Source organism: Schistocerca gregaria, chromosome 3 (genome assembly GCF_023897955.1).
Source record: "Schistocerca gregaria isolate iqSchGreg1 chromosome 3, iqSchGreg1.2, whole genome shotgun sequence".
Taxonomy (NCBI): Eukaryota; Metazoa; Arthropoda; class Insecta; order Orthoptera; family Acrididae; genus Schistocerca; species Schistocerca gregaria.
The window spans coordinates 414,990,307-415,004,106 of record NC_064922.1 but is presented as its reverse complement, the minus strand read 5'-3'; the positions used below and the strand labels follow the sequence as shown (position 1 = coordinate 415,004,106).

The 13,800-nt window shown below is 39.5% G+C and overlaps 1 long non-coding RNA gene across 1 annotated transcript; it reads right to left on the bottom strand.

The window, feature by feature from the left end:
* Positions 1-3,731: 3,731 nt before the first annotated feature.
* LOC126355091 (uncharacterized) lies at positions 3,732-6,087 on the bottom strand. Its single transcript, XR_007565439.1, has 3 exons — positions 5,708-6,087; positions 5,410-5,609; positions 3,732-5,229 (listed from the first exon to the last, which is right to left on the bottom strand). It is a non-coding gene; the product is annotated as an uncharacterized LOC126355091 (long non-coding RNA).
* Between the last annotated feature and the right edge of the window lie 7,713 nt (positions 6,088-13,800).

The following is a 13,800-nucleotide window of genomic DNA, read 5'->3' as shown; positions in this document are numbered from 1 at the left end:
GAACTGTGTATATATTGCATTGTAAAGTTAGTATGGTTTATGTTTTGGGATGTCTAGAGAGGATGACTGTGTGTTCCATTGTGAAGAACGTATAGATTCAGTACTTGGATAACCACAGGAGATTTTTTTATGTGGAAAATTATATGCACTATAGATATTGAAGCACAATCCTCAAGAGGAGACATTAGCTGCACATTGATCGGTGTCTGACTGTAGCAGCAATCGTAATATTTAGTGTCTGGTATGTATATGATAATGTGAAGACCACTTTGCGGGTTTAACCGTTAATGCACATTAGCGATCTGTGCAAAATAATTTTACCTCTGTTAGCCACATAAAGAAAAGGTGGCTGGTACTTTCATTCCGATGGCATCAGTATTTCGGTGGGAAAATTCGATTAGAGGCAATCATAGCCTTCCATCTTTTGTGTTGGGAAATAGGAGCGAGCAATCGATGTTATTTTCGTAAACAGGTTCTGTTAGGGTAAGAATTTTCGTGCATACAAGCTGAGACATAAAGAAAGCGAGCGTTAACTCTTTCTGAAGCGCTATACAGTTCCTGTGAGGTCGACTTGGTTGTTATCTTTTTCACAAAGCCATATGATGTAAGAATAACATTGATAATGTTTTAGATGCTGAGTCGCCACATGGCTAGGAGAGAGCCACTTTTGGGCAGATACACATAGCTGAATGCATGTTTCAGTGCGCCCTGTGCTATTCTGCCTTCAATGGTAAATACAAGTGGGGCCTGGAGATGTTTCGCATATGAGACTGGCGTGAGTGCGCCTTGGAATGCTATGACCTCAGTATAACCGTGACTGTATAGAGGCATGCAACTTTCACCTGCATTCGATGACTGCGGCTATCTGTGGCTGTGACGGAGCATGTGGGAGCCAAGCAGGGAAGAGGTGGCCATTGGGTGACGTAGGTTAGTGGAGGTGAGCTTCGTTTCCAACAATTGTCTTAGGTTGGTAGCGAATTGTGGTTGGGTGACTTAGGTTAGTGGAGGTGAGCTTCGTTGCCAACAATTTTCTTAGGTTGGTTGCGAAAGCCCAAGTGACCTTTCTTTACTGGCAGACTGCCAACTTGTCGCCAGTTCCTAGGAGGAGGCGGCGGTCGGGTAACTGAGGTTATTAGTACAAGTGTTCTTTCTTTCCCACAGTTTTCTTACCAAAATTCAAACTTGGCGCCAGTCCTTAGGAGGAATTGGCAGTCGGGTGACTTGGGTTAGTGGAGGTAGGCCAACTGAGCTATCTTCCCGGCATTTTCTTTGCTTAGTAGGGATAACAGGGGTGTGGTGCATTATCCTACTGGAATTTGAACTTCGCGCCATTTTTCTGGAGGGAGGGGGGCGTGGCACTTTCCCGCCAAAATTCAAACTTCCCGTCAAAATGCACCATCTTGATTGACGTCACAGAAACCATCTTGGATGACGTCATTGTTGCCATCTTGGATAACGGTAATTGGGGGGGGGGGTGGTTCTCATGTTGTTCCAGTACTAATACAACCTTCAATTTTCTGTCATCTTTACCGCACTGGAACGGCACGAGTAAGAATTATTACAAATATTTATTTTTATGTGTAGGCTATTTAAAGAGCCTACATATGCTATAATTCTACAGTCCTGTGTACAAAATTTGAGTAGTTCTGTAGAATTCCACAAAAAAGCTAATATCACAATTTTGCATTGCTGTTTATAGAGACTGGCGAACTCATTCATTCACTGGTGATTGTTACTTTTTGGGAACCATCACTTTTACTCGTTGACTTTTCTTTCTTTATTTGTGTGGTGTATGGATTTTAGATAAATTTCATGAAAAATATGAAGTATGCAAAAATATTACATCTGCACGATAAATTCATTGATTATATAATGTAGTTAAGTAGTTTTCTTAGATTTCCTGAGCTGCATGTTTGCTCAGAAAGTATCACATCAGCTGAGTGGCAGGCAAGTGACCACGGGGACAAGAAAGAAGTAAGAATGATGGAACCAGTTACATCACAGCACAGGCAACAACAGTCGTGAATCACTTTCTAGGCAAGCTCGTAGTCATAGAAAATAAAATGTCTTGGTTGTCAGTTCATTTACAAAAATTATATATATTTATGTGGGCTCTACTAATGTGAAATAACTGGAAATAAACTGGCATCTGTCAAACCAACATTAATACTTTTACAATTTGCGATGTGTAAGTTAAATGGCCAGCTGGGATGGCCGAGCGGTTCTAGGCGCTACAGTCTGGAACCGCGCGACCGCTACGGTCGCAGGTTCGAATCCTGCCTCGGGCATGGATGTTTTTGATGTCCTTAGGTTAGTTAGGTTTAAGTAGTTCTAAGTTCTAGGGGACTGATGACCTCAGAAGTTAAGTCTCATAGTTCTCAGAGCCATTTGAACCATTTTGTAAATTAAATGTGTACTGAAGTGTCATACAGTGTGAGAAGTGAAACTTTCCGCAATGTATATCCAAGCATGGTCCAATGCAGCTTCAGAAGTCAAAGCTCTCAACCGTATTAAAGAATTCTTTCAGAATTTCTTATGTTTATGTCAGGTGGTGGATAACCATATCACGTGCATGACTTTACAAAAACTGATATATCATATGTGGTTCCAGTCCCCCGTTCGTTGCCTCAATCACCTGAATTAAAAATTAAAACAGTCACATATAGCTAATAGTGAATCAGAACCAACAGACACAAATACATAAAGATTCCTCTAGGAATCAATCAAATCCCAAAAGTTACAACTAATGGGAATGAACTGGTCGTTTCTTATAAAACAAGACTATGTTTAAACAGTGTGATGTAACAAATTTCTTATGATGGATTCTTCACAGTAGCCTGTAAATAAAGATGTCTAACCTGTATACCTAGTTCCTAAACGAACATTGTAAATTGTGTGATTGACAGAGTCGTCAACGTCGCGTAACATTGTTGTAAACACCGTATTAGCCCGATTGTAATCTGCCTCCACAAAATTTATAGGAAGAAATAAAATTAAAAAAAAGATTGTGGGCAAAAATAAGCCACACACAAAGAGGAGGAAAGTTACCAAAAATTTAGTTGCACCTACATGTAAGAAGTAGGTATGTAGCAAACGTTTATTGTAAAATTCGATACAACACTAATATAAGTTTTAAGTGGTGTCCGCCTTTAACAAAAGAAAATTTTGTTTTTTGTCCCAGTCATGTTTCACTGCAGTTGCAGCATCATCAGTGTTTTTTTTTTTAATTATTATTATAGCTGTTAAACATAAGGAATGTTCTTTACTGTTTAAATACATATAAATATTAGTGTCTTTTTCTTGCTATATTACGTGTTTACTGTTACTGTTTTTCTTTACAGCAGGAAAACCACACCATGTGGTAAGAAGGTATGTGCTCTTCAAAAACCTGTAATTACGATTTTGAAACTAACATTTATATGTATTTATACAGTAAAGAACATTCCTTTTGTTTAAGAGCCATAATAATAAAAAACAAACTGATGATGCTGCAACTGCAGTAAAACATATCTGGGACAAAAAACGAAATTGTGTTATGATAACTGCTGTAATTACCATTTAGAAACTAATATTTGAAGGGGTGAGAATGACATAATCCAAAGGCACAAAATGAAAATTTTTCAGGGTAGCGTTTTAACACTTAGAATAAATCAATAAATCATATTTCAACTTTTTGTGTTTTTTGACAAAACTAGTTTATTTCTCTAATGTGTTAATACACATGTTTGCATAGTTATATTGTGAACAAAGTTAAACATTGTTAATAAAAAATATTTTATCCCTGGGTGACACAACATTGGGCTTTGTCCTGTCTCATACTAACTTTACACAAAGTTTACAAAAATTTGTACATCAATATACAACATAACTTACAATGTTAGTCACTACAGTGTTTCACACAATATAGCTAATATCTATCACCTCTGTTTCATTTTCATCACTTTCTTCCTTTGATTCACTCAGGCTGTTGAAGTATCCCTTCGAATCATCTGGTATGTATGGCATTAATGACATAACATCTCTGAGTTTTTTGTCGCAAATTGGAATGGACTTTAAGTATTTCCATGAGAGCTGGAACGGATTACTCTCCTGATGTGCTCGTCCTTTTTTAGTGATATTTACAGTTCTGAATTCAGATTCAGTGTAGTGATACTTCACTTTTAAATGTGATGGCATTCCTTCATCAAAACGAAAAGTTGTCGCTTCAGAAAATCGGAACTGAGATCCATCGTCATGTTTGTCCTTTTTTGCAATATTTATCTCCAGGGGTGTCTGATCTATAAAGTCTGCTTGCTTCATTTTAACGACTGTAAATGGCTTATTCTTGCACGATTCTTTAACGACTGTAACCCAGTCATGAGAGGTGTACACAGTGGGGTTTCTGTTCTTAACGTGCTTCTCAATTCGACTGAAATCTCGGTCACAGGCCAGTCGAGTGTGTCCAACTTGTGGAAACCAATGTTCAATTGCTTTAAATTTTCCTGTGCGCACTAGTGATCTCTCTAGTGCAACAATTGCCCAGTTTTTGCCTTGGCCTCTGTAATTATCACTAATAATGTGAAGAATGTTTGCCTGAGACTTTTGTATTTCTAAGAATTTTATCAGACAGCTTCCTATCTCATCAGATCCACGCTTTGTTTCATCTTCATATGCCCCTTTTCAGACCCACAACCATGAATACCAAAATTGTACGTCCACAACTTCCTCTTATAGAATGCAGGCCCAGATGTAAGCCTTGGTGTTGGAAAGGTTTGTTGTGGATCAAAGGATATTGCAAGATATTCCTCAGGATTTTCCTTAGCTAATTTGGAAAGCTGTGTAGTCATATCTTGTCCAGCAGATACTTTGGCATGAAGTGGGTCCCTTTCAATTTTTAATCTTCTAATAACATCTTCAGAGTTGGTCAACTGTGCATTTTTTATTTGAATTTCAAATTTGTCACATGCATGATCTGTGTCTGAATGAGGCAATTTAAAACCAATATTAAAATCTAGGTTAAATATATCTCGAAATTTCGAAACTTTCACTTGTGGCGCATTATTTTTTTAACAATATTTCAAATAACGTTCTTGATATAATGAATAAATGGACATGTCATGGTCGAAGTACACTTTATTGGGGTTCTTTGAGCGGCTGTAGAGACTGGCATACTTTGGTATATTATTTATGAAATTGTGAACTGTCTGAAGTGCTTCTTCTGAAATTTTCCTTGACGGGTTCCCTTTTTTCCTGGAAACAAAGACAAAGAAAAAGAAAAAAAAATGATTTTAAAGGTAAATGCCCAGGTCAGACAAATTTAGTGAATTTCTGTCTGAATATGATATGTAAAGAAAAACACTGGATAAATAAGCACGACAGAACAAAATTATGGTTTTTCTTGGAAGCAGCATTAGTTTAATCGTTCAATACCTCTTCTGTCTTTTGGAGAAATGGAGTGTCCCTCACGCAAGTATCTTTGTGAGTTCTTAAGAAGTCCTTGATTGTTCTGAAGCCTATGCACACTGAAAAATGCTTCTCTGCATACCAAAATATTACAGCCATTAACCGTAACCTGGTACGAAAAACTGACCATCCACTGCGAAATTGTGCTTTTCCTTTTCTTTGGGTACCTTAAAAATTCAAATTTATTAATCACAATAATAATATTTTATTTATAAAAAGTACATGATATTAAAATCAATTTCAAATTATCATAAATCATAGATACCTCTTTTGCATTTGTTGCATCTTAATATTGCTCAGAAGGTAATTGTTTTGGCAGTTGAAATCACCCATATCCCAAAAAGAATTGAATATCTGCTCTACACATGTATGAATTTTGCTCCAACACTTGTTTTACGTTTACATCCAGGACCAAGAATTTTAGCACCAACAATTTGTCCTGTTTTAGCAGATATGTACTTTCTGCCATAATTTCTAAGACGTTTACATTTATCCCTTTTCCGATTGCTCATATTTCTCCTATTTTTTCTACCTTTAGGTTCTTTAGCAGGTGATACTTCAGGAGACCTTTCACATTCATCAGCATCCTAAGCCAAATAAAGAATTCAGAATGAGAAAGACCAAAGCCACTTTAACACATATACGAAACGTTAATATATACAAATAGGCTTATAATATTTAAATTATTACCAATAATGCAGTAATTAATAGTAAAGTAACATTTGTTCATGATTCACATGTACATATTTTAATTAGCGAGTATATAACAGTTATAATTATGCAATAATATTTCACTTTGATACAGACCTAAGCCTCAATATTTTAAATGTTTAAAAAAAGTAAGTACTTTACACTTATCATGTCATTTTCAGATGAAAATTCATCAGAGGGACAATAACTGCTGCCACTGGAGGAAGCATCGTCTTCAGAGCTAGTCATTTCTGTATCTGAATCTTCCTTTTCGCTTATGCATAGAAGTAGTCTCTTCTTTGGAAGCGCCATTATACTGTGGCTTTGGGTTGTTTCAGACGCGAAAAAGACTGCTTCCTCACAGTATGAGAACAACAAGTGTGAACTGCTCTACCATCTAGTGAGGGAAAGTAAAAATATGTACGCAGCAGCTTCCTCTGTTGAGTAGAAGTCGAACTAACACAAAGAACGTATTTTGAGAAAAGTGTGGCTTTGGGCTATATCATTCTCGCCCCTTCATTTATATTTATTTAAACAGTAAAGAACATCCCTTATGTTTAACGGCTATAATAATAAAAACAAACTGGCGATGCTGCAAATGCAGTGAAACATGTCTGGGACAAAAAAACAAAATTGTGTTTTGCTAAAGGCAGACCCCAAACAAAATATATGTTATTATTAAAGCCAACACAGACAAAAGAGGTTCAACATCAGGATGACTGATACAACATATTGGCATCAAATTTTGTCTTGTTTACTCTACATCAATCTCTTCCCACAGTATGTCATCCTCACGAACATTCTGCGCATTTGACATGCAGCATTTCTTGATCCCCTTGATGATGAACTCACGATATTGAGGACTGTGAAGCAAGAATTCAGTTGAACAAAAGGGGGAACTGGGGGCTTCATCTTATCATATGTTGTAAGGACATGGTATTCTAATTCATTTTTCGGAGGCTGTCCGTGAACGGTTTGTGTACGGCCACATCTAGTACCTGTAATTTTGAAGTCATTCCTCCAGGTAGTACGACGAGATGAGGCGTAAGTGCAAAAAGTTATCTTTTACTTCAGCTGTTAGATGTCTCTTCAAAGCACCCAAAACTAGAATGGCTCTCTTAGCAAGCAGTGCCCCAGGCCCGCAATTACAAACAGCAGACAACCATTAGTTGCGTTGTCATCTATGCTTGGGAAGTGATTCAGTAAGCGCATAGGATAGTTTTCTGTGGGCATGGTGTTTTTCCTCAGAATGACATCACAATGACTATTTTGTTTTATTCCCCGGTTCCTCTCTTACTGATTGATTGATAATTTGAGGAATAATAATAAATTACGATGGAAATTTGCTGGCGTCGCACAAGAGCCGCAACAACAGTGAGTTCGCTCGGGAGCGTGTCTCTGAGCAAATCTGCGCACAGCAACGGATACTCCAGACAGTCAGGCTTATGATTTTTTGTAGACACGAAAAATGTGTAACATATAATATTGGATTATTAGATGACAGTTTTTCGAGCTTTGAAGTTATTTACCGCCTCTTCTTCTTTGAAGACAGTGTTCAAATAGCTCTGAGCACTATGGGACTTAACATCTAAGGTCATCAGTCCCCTAGAATTTAGAACTACTTAAACCTAACTAACCTAAGGACATCACACACATCCATGCCCGAGGCAGGATTCGAACCTGTGACCGTAGCGATCGCGCTGTTCCAGGCTGAAGCGCCAAGAACCGCTCGGCCACATCGGCCGGCGAAGACAGTGCTACAGCATCCAGCTTGCTGTGTTTAAATTTCTTGCTTCTCCGGAGTATTACACCTGCCGGTAACGCAGATAGATCAGGTGAAATAAGGAACTAGTAAATGAAGTTGACTTCATGCTATAGGAATTAACGTATTTCACATTATTAGTGAGTTAGAGAACAAGCCATGTTGAAAGCTTGCTTTTTGAATAATTAATAAAATGTGCCACTCGGGACCGAACCGCACAATACCCCTGTGTTCGGTGTGGGGTGGCGGTGAGGTGGGTGGACTGTTGAGGGATTGTGAACCACTGAGGGGCGAGGCCTCTTCGTCGTTTCTAGGTCCCCGGTTCAATAAATACACAAGACACACAAGGGTTTAACTAACCATTTCCGGTAGAATTATTTGGATGCTATCCAGAACTGTTCTAAGATTTTTTAGTGAAAATGTGTCCCTCATTATTGCAATTGTCTCATAAATTATTATCAGCACAGAAAAATCTTTAGGGTTTTCTTTATTTTTTCCTGAATTCGGCCGAACTGTTGTGCAGAGAACTATCGAATTATAGCATATCTATCAAGAACTCTGAAAAAAATCGTATTTTTTTAAAGCAGATGCCAACATCATCAGACCTAGCAATATTGGTTTAACGCAAAAATAAAATCAAAATAAAAATTCCTTTTATTTTTACTGTGGAACATGACGTTTCTTTTCATTCAAATGAAGAAATATTTGGTGCTGGACCCAAGTTGTTGCAAGATTCAGACGCTCTTCAGTGTTCGATCAAAGAGTTAAGATCTTTCTGTAGTTTTTATCATTTTCCGTGGGAGAAAAAGCTTATCCAAACATATGATATGTCTGTTGTATTTCTGTGAACCTTGGGATGTTCTTCTACATGTACCAATGCGCACTGCTGCAATACCTGCATTTAACAGAAATACGGCTTTTTTAACCACACACTTGTAATTGTTATTTTCAAAGGTAGAGAGAAGAAGAGTGCTAATTATCTTAAATTCAGTTTCTAGGTTATAAAGTGTTGAAACCTTGCTTCAAAACTCAGGTAAAGTTGTACAGTGTCCTAGTGATAAACTGTGTAACATTCCTGGAGATTATTCGGAAGTCATTATAAAAAATGGGTTTATTGTACTGAGCTCCTTTCAAATTGGAGTTTATTCACAAATACATTAATTTTACTCCACGTACCGATACTTTAAACACAAAACCTTTCATAACCGAACAACGAGGACATGTCCTCGCCAAAAGGCAAATCATTTTTGTGCACATTGGAGCTGACTTGTGCAGACGATGTTGTACCACATGAAGCCATATTGTGTGGCTGTTGCTATTGTTAGGTTGGTGCATAAGTATTTAGCGTTTTTGTTTTGCGCATTGGTATTCTGGTTGCCATAGATTTATTTTTGGAGATAGTGAGTGGAGAGCTGTGGACGCTAGAAAATGAAGTACCAAGCGAGAAATAGGAACATTTCCGACTCATCTTATGTTTGAAATCAATAGAAGGGTGACAGAGACGGAGGCAGCAAAAAACTTTGCACCGTACATGGGGACAGGGCACGGCAAGAAAAAGGTTTTCTCATTTGAAGGAGGCTCATTTTGACATTACTGACTCTTCATGTGCAGAAAGACATTTGAGGATTGATGAAGATCGTTTGAACACATTAGTCCACAATGAGCCACATCAGTGCACTCGAGAACTGGCAGATGTGATGGACTGTGATCATTTCACCGTTGTGCGAGATTTGCATACAATGGGGTACCACAGATTCACAACAATCAGTGGGTGGCCATATGTGCATCTCTGCACGCTCGTCATCAATTGGCTCGTGAATAACACCAACCACTGGTGACGAGAAATGGTGTCTTTATGCTAACAATCTTATTCACCTGATATTGTGCCCCAGATTTTCACCTTTTCCGCTCTCTATCAAACAACTTTCAAGGAGCTTCTTTTCCCGACGAAAATGCGCTTCAAACATGGCTCGACGAGTCCTTCGCCTCAAAACCACATGATTTCTACTGTCGAGGAATCGAAAAGTTACCCCAGGGGTGACAGACTGTTGTAAATAGAGAAGGAGAACATATACACATCAAATCTGAAGATAGACGTTGACTGTGGATATTTTATCACAGACACAGTCCATTTGACTGTTCAGAGGTGTCACTAAACCCGCCCAAAGATGTAAACAACCATGAATGAGCGCGCCTATTAGACAGAGGGGTTCAACAGCCGATCGGTTCCAGTCATTCCACCAGGAACGAGATGCATGGCTCGTGTTGTCTGTAGTTCAACCATGCCTAGACGGTCAATACAGCGGTTCGCTCACGTCCACATTGTTACTTTGTGCCAGGAAAGGCTCTCAACAAGGGAAGTGTCCAGACGTACTGGAGTGAACCAAAGCGATGTTGTTCGGACGTGGAGGAGATTGAGAGAGACAGGCACTACATCTACATCTACATGGATACTCTGCAAATCTCATTCAAGTGCCTGGCAGAGGGTTCATCGAACCACCTTCACAATTATCTATTATTCCAATCTCGTATAGCGCGCGGAAAGAATGAACACCCATATCTTTCAGTACGAGCTCTGATTTTCCTTATTTTATCGTGGTGATCGTTCTTCCCTATATAGGTCGGTGTCAACAAAATATTTTCGCTTTCGGAGGAGAAAGTTTGTGATTGGAATTTCGTGAGAAGATTCCGACGCAACGAAAAACGCCTTTCTTTTAATGATTTCCAGCCTAAATCCTGTATCATTTCTGTGACACACTCCCCTATATTTCGCGATAATAAAAAACGTACTGCCTTTCTTTGATCTTTTTCGATGTACTCCGTCAGTCCTATCTGGTAAGGATCTCACACCGCGCAGCAGTATTCTAGAAGAGGACGGACCAGCGTAGCGTCGCCAGTCTCCTTAGTAGGTCTATTACATTTTCTAAGTGTCCTGCCAATAAAACGCAGTCTTTGGTTAGCCTTCCCCACGACATTTTCTATGTGTTCCTTCCAATTTAAGTTGTTAGTAATAGTAATACCTCGGTATTTAATTGAATTTATGGCTTTTAGATTAGACTGATTTATCGTGTAACCGAAGTTTAACGAGTTCCTTTTAGCACTGATGTGGATGACCTCACACTTTTCGTTATTTAGGGTCAACTGCCACTTTTCGCACCATTAAGATATCTTTTCTAAATCGTTTTGCAGTTTGTTTCGATCTTCTGATGACTTTATTAGTCAATAAACGACAGCGTCATCAGCAAAAAACCGAAGACGGCTGCTAAGATTGTCTCCAAAATCGTTTATATAGTTAGGGAACAGCAAAGGGCCTATAACACTACCTTGGGGAACGCCAGAAATCACTTCTGTTTTACTCGGTGACTTTCCGTCAATTACTACGAACTGTGACATTTCTGACAGGAAATCACAAATCCAGTCGCATAACTAAGACGATATTCCATAAGCAAGCAATTTCACTACGCGCCGCTTGTGTGGTACAGTGTCAAAAGCCTTCCGGAAACCCAGAAATACGGAATAGATCTGAAATCTCTTGTCAGTAGCACTCAACACTTCATGTGAATAAAGAGCTAGTTGTGTTTCACAGGAATGATGTTTTCTAAACCAATGTAGACTGTGTGTCAATAGACCGTTTTCTTCGAAGTAATTCATAATGTTTGAACACAATATATGTTCTAAAATCCTGCTGCATATCGACGTTAACGATATGGGCCTGTAATTTAGTGCATTACTCCTACTACCTTTCTTGAATAGTGGTGTGACCTGTGCAGCTTTCCAGTCTTTGGGTACGGATCTTTCGTCGAGCGAACGGTTGTGTATGATTGTTAATTATGGAGCTAATGCATCAGCATACTACGAAAGGAACCTAATTGGTGTAAGTCTGGACCAGAGGACTTGCTTTTATTAAGTGACTTAAATTGCTTCACTACACCGAGGATATTTACTTCTACGTTAGGAACTGTTGATGACATGCCTCGCTCAGGCTGCCCAAGGGGAACTACTGCAGTGGATGACCGATACCTACGGATTATGGCTCGGAGGAACCCTGACAGCGACACCACCATGTTGAATAATGCTTTTCGTGCAGCCACAGGATGCGCAACTTCACTCCTGACGTCCGTGGCGAGGTCCATCTCTGCAACCACGACACCCTGCAGCGCGGTACAGATGGGACCAACAACATGCCGAATGGACCATTCAGGATTTGCGTCACGTTCTCTTCACCAATGAGTGTCGCTTATGCCTTCAACCAGACAATGGTAGGAGACGTGTTTGGAGGCAACCCAGTCAGGCTGAGCGCCTTAGACACACTGTCCAGCGAGTGCAGCAAGTTGGAGGTTCCCTGCTGTTTTGGTGTGGTATAATGTGGAGCCGACGTACGCCGCTGGTGGTCATGGAAGGCACCGTGACGGCTATACGATACGTGAATGCCACCCTCCGACCGATAGTGCAACCATATCGACAGCATATTGGCGAGACATTCGTCTTCATGGACGACAATTCGCGCCCCATCTTGCACGCCTTGTGAATGACTTCCTTCAGGATAACGACATCGCTCGACTAGAGTGGCCAGCATGTTCTCCGGACATGAACCCTATCGAACATGCCAGGAATAGATTGAAAAGGGCTGTCTATGGATGACGTGACCCACCAACCACTCTGCGGGATCTATGCCGAATCGCTGTTTATGAGTAGAACAATCTGGACCAACAGTGTCTTGATGAAGTTGTGGATAGTATGCCACGATGAATACAGGCATTCATCAATGCAAGAGGACATGCTACTGTGTATTAGAGGTACCGGGTTGTACAGCAATCTGGACCACCACCTCTGAAAGTCTCGCTGTATGGTGGTACAACATTCAATGTGTGGTTTTCGTGAGTGATAAGAGGGTCGGAAATAATGCTTTGTTGATATCTATTCCAATTTTCTGTAGAGGTCCCGGAACTCTCGGAACCGAGGGGATGCAAAACTTTTTTTTGATGTGTGTATTCTTAATAACGAAAGTGTACCTCTTGTGTTGAAACTTGTGGAAAAACGTTACGAATTATGCATCAACCCATTATATCAGTGAGAGGCTGTATACACATGACAAATAAGGCTAAGACTTTGAAATATGGCTATCGTGCAAGCCGGTGTTATCACCTACACCCACCTAGCGAGTAAGCTGCAGTTGATTGTGGTTCCTCTGCTCCACGTGGTATAGACTAGTCTGAACTATGTAATAATTCTTCAGAGGTAAATAATTAATTCATTTCCTGATCAATTAAATCCCAACATAGTGTTTCGAGCAAATGAGTCCCAGCGACCAATGTACTGAAGTAAACTGCAAAGATCTCTTCTCAAAAGTTAAATATTCGTGATACAAAGCGAATTTTTGTGCCATCGATGAATGCAAACTAACTATATCTGCAGGATGAAACTGTAGGTGTTAAAAAGGCCGCAATGGAATGCCAACCACTCGCAACAACACACGACCATATGGATTAAACTGTACAAACTTGACACAGCGTTAGGTGAGTGTACTCCTGTAAGCAACATAAACTGTAATATAGACTTTTCAGAATCTTTTCTGGAGCCACTGAATTGCTCCTTTCATATTTTTATTCTTGTGAATTGTAAATATTTACGATTGTATGTTTCTACCTGTGTGACAATCATTTTTCACTGCGTTGATACAATTGTCAGTTTTCTGGCTCCCTTCATAATCTTCCCCTTTCCATCCAGGCAGTGTCACGTAACATGGATTTTCTGGTAATAGTGTCACATCAATTGCTATATTTTCTAACTCTGTGTATGATAGCTGCTACCTCATCAGGTCATTTGCTCTCATACATCAGGCTTTTAATGGACATTTTATATTAGGAGACGGAAATTATAGCACTACTGACGCATACGCATGTACT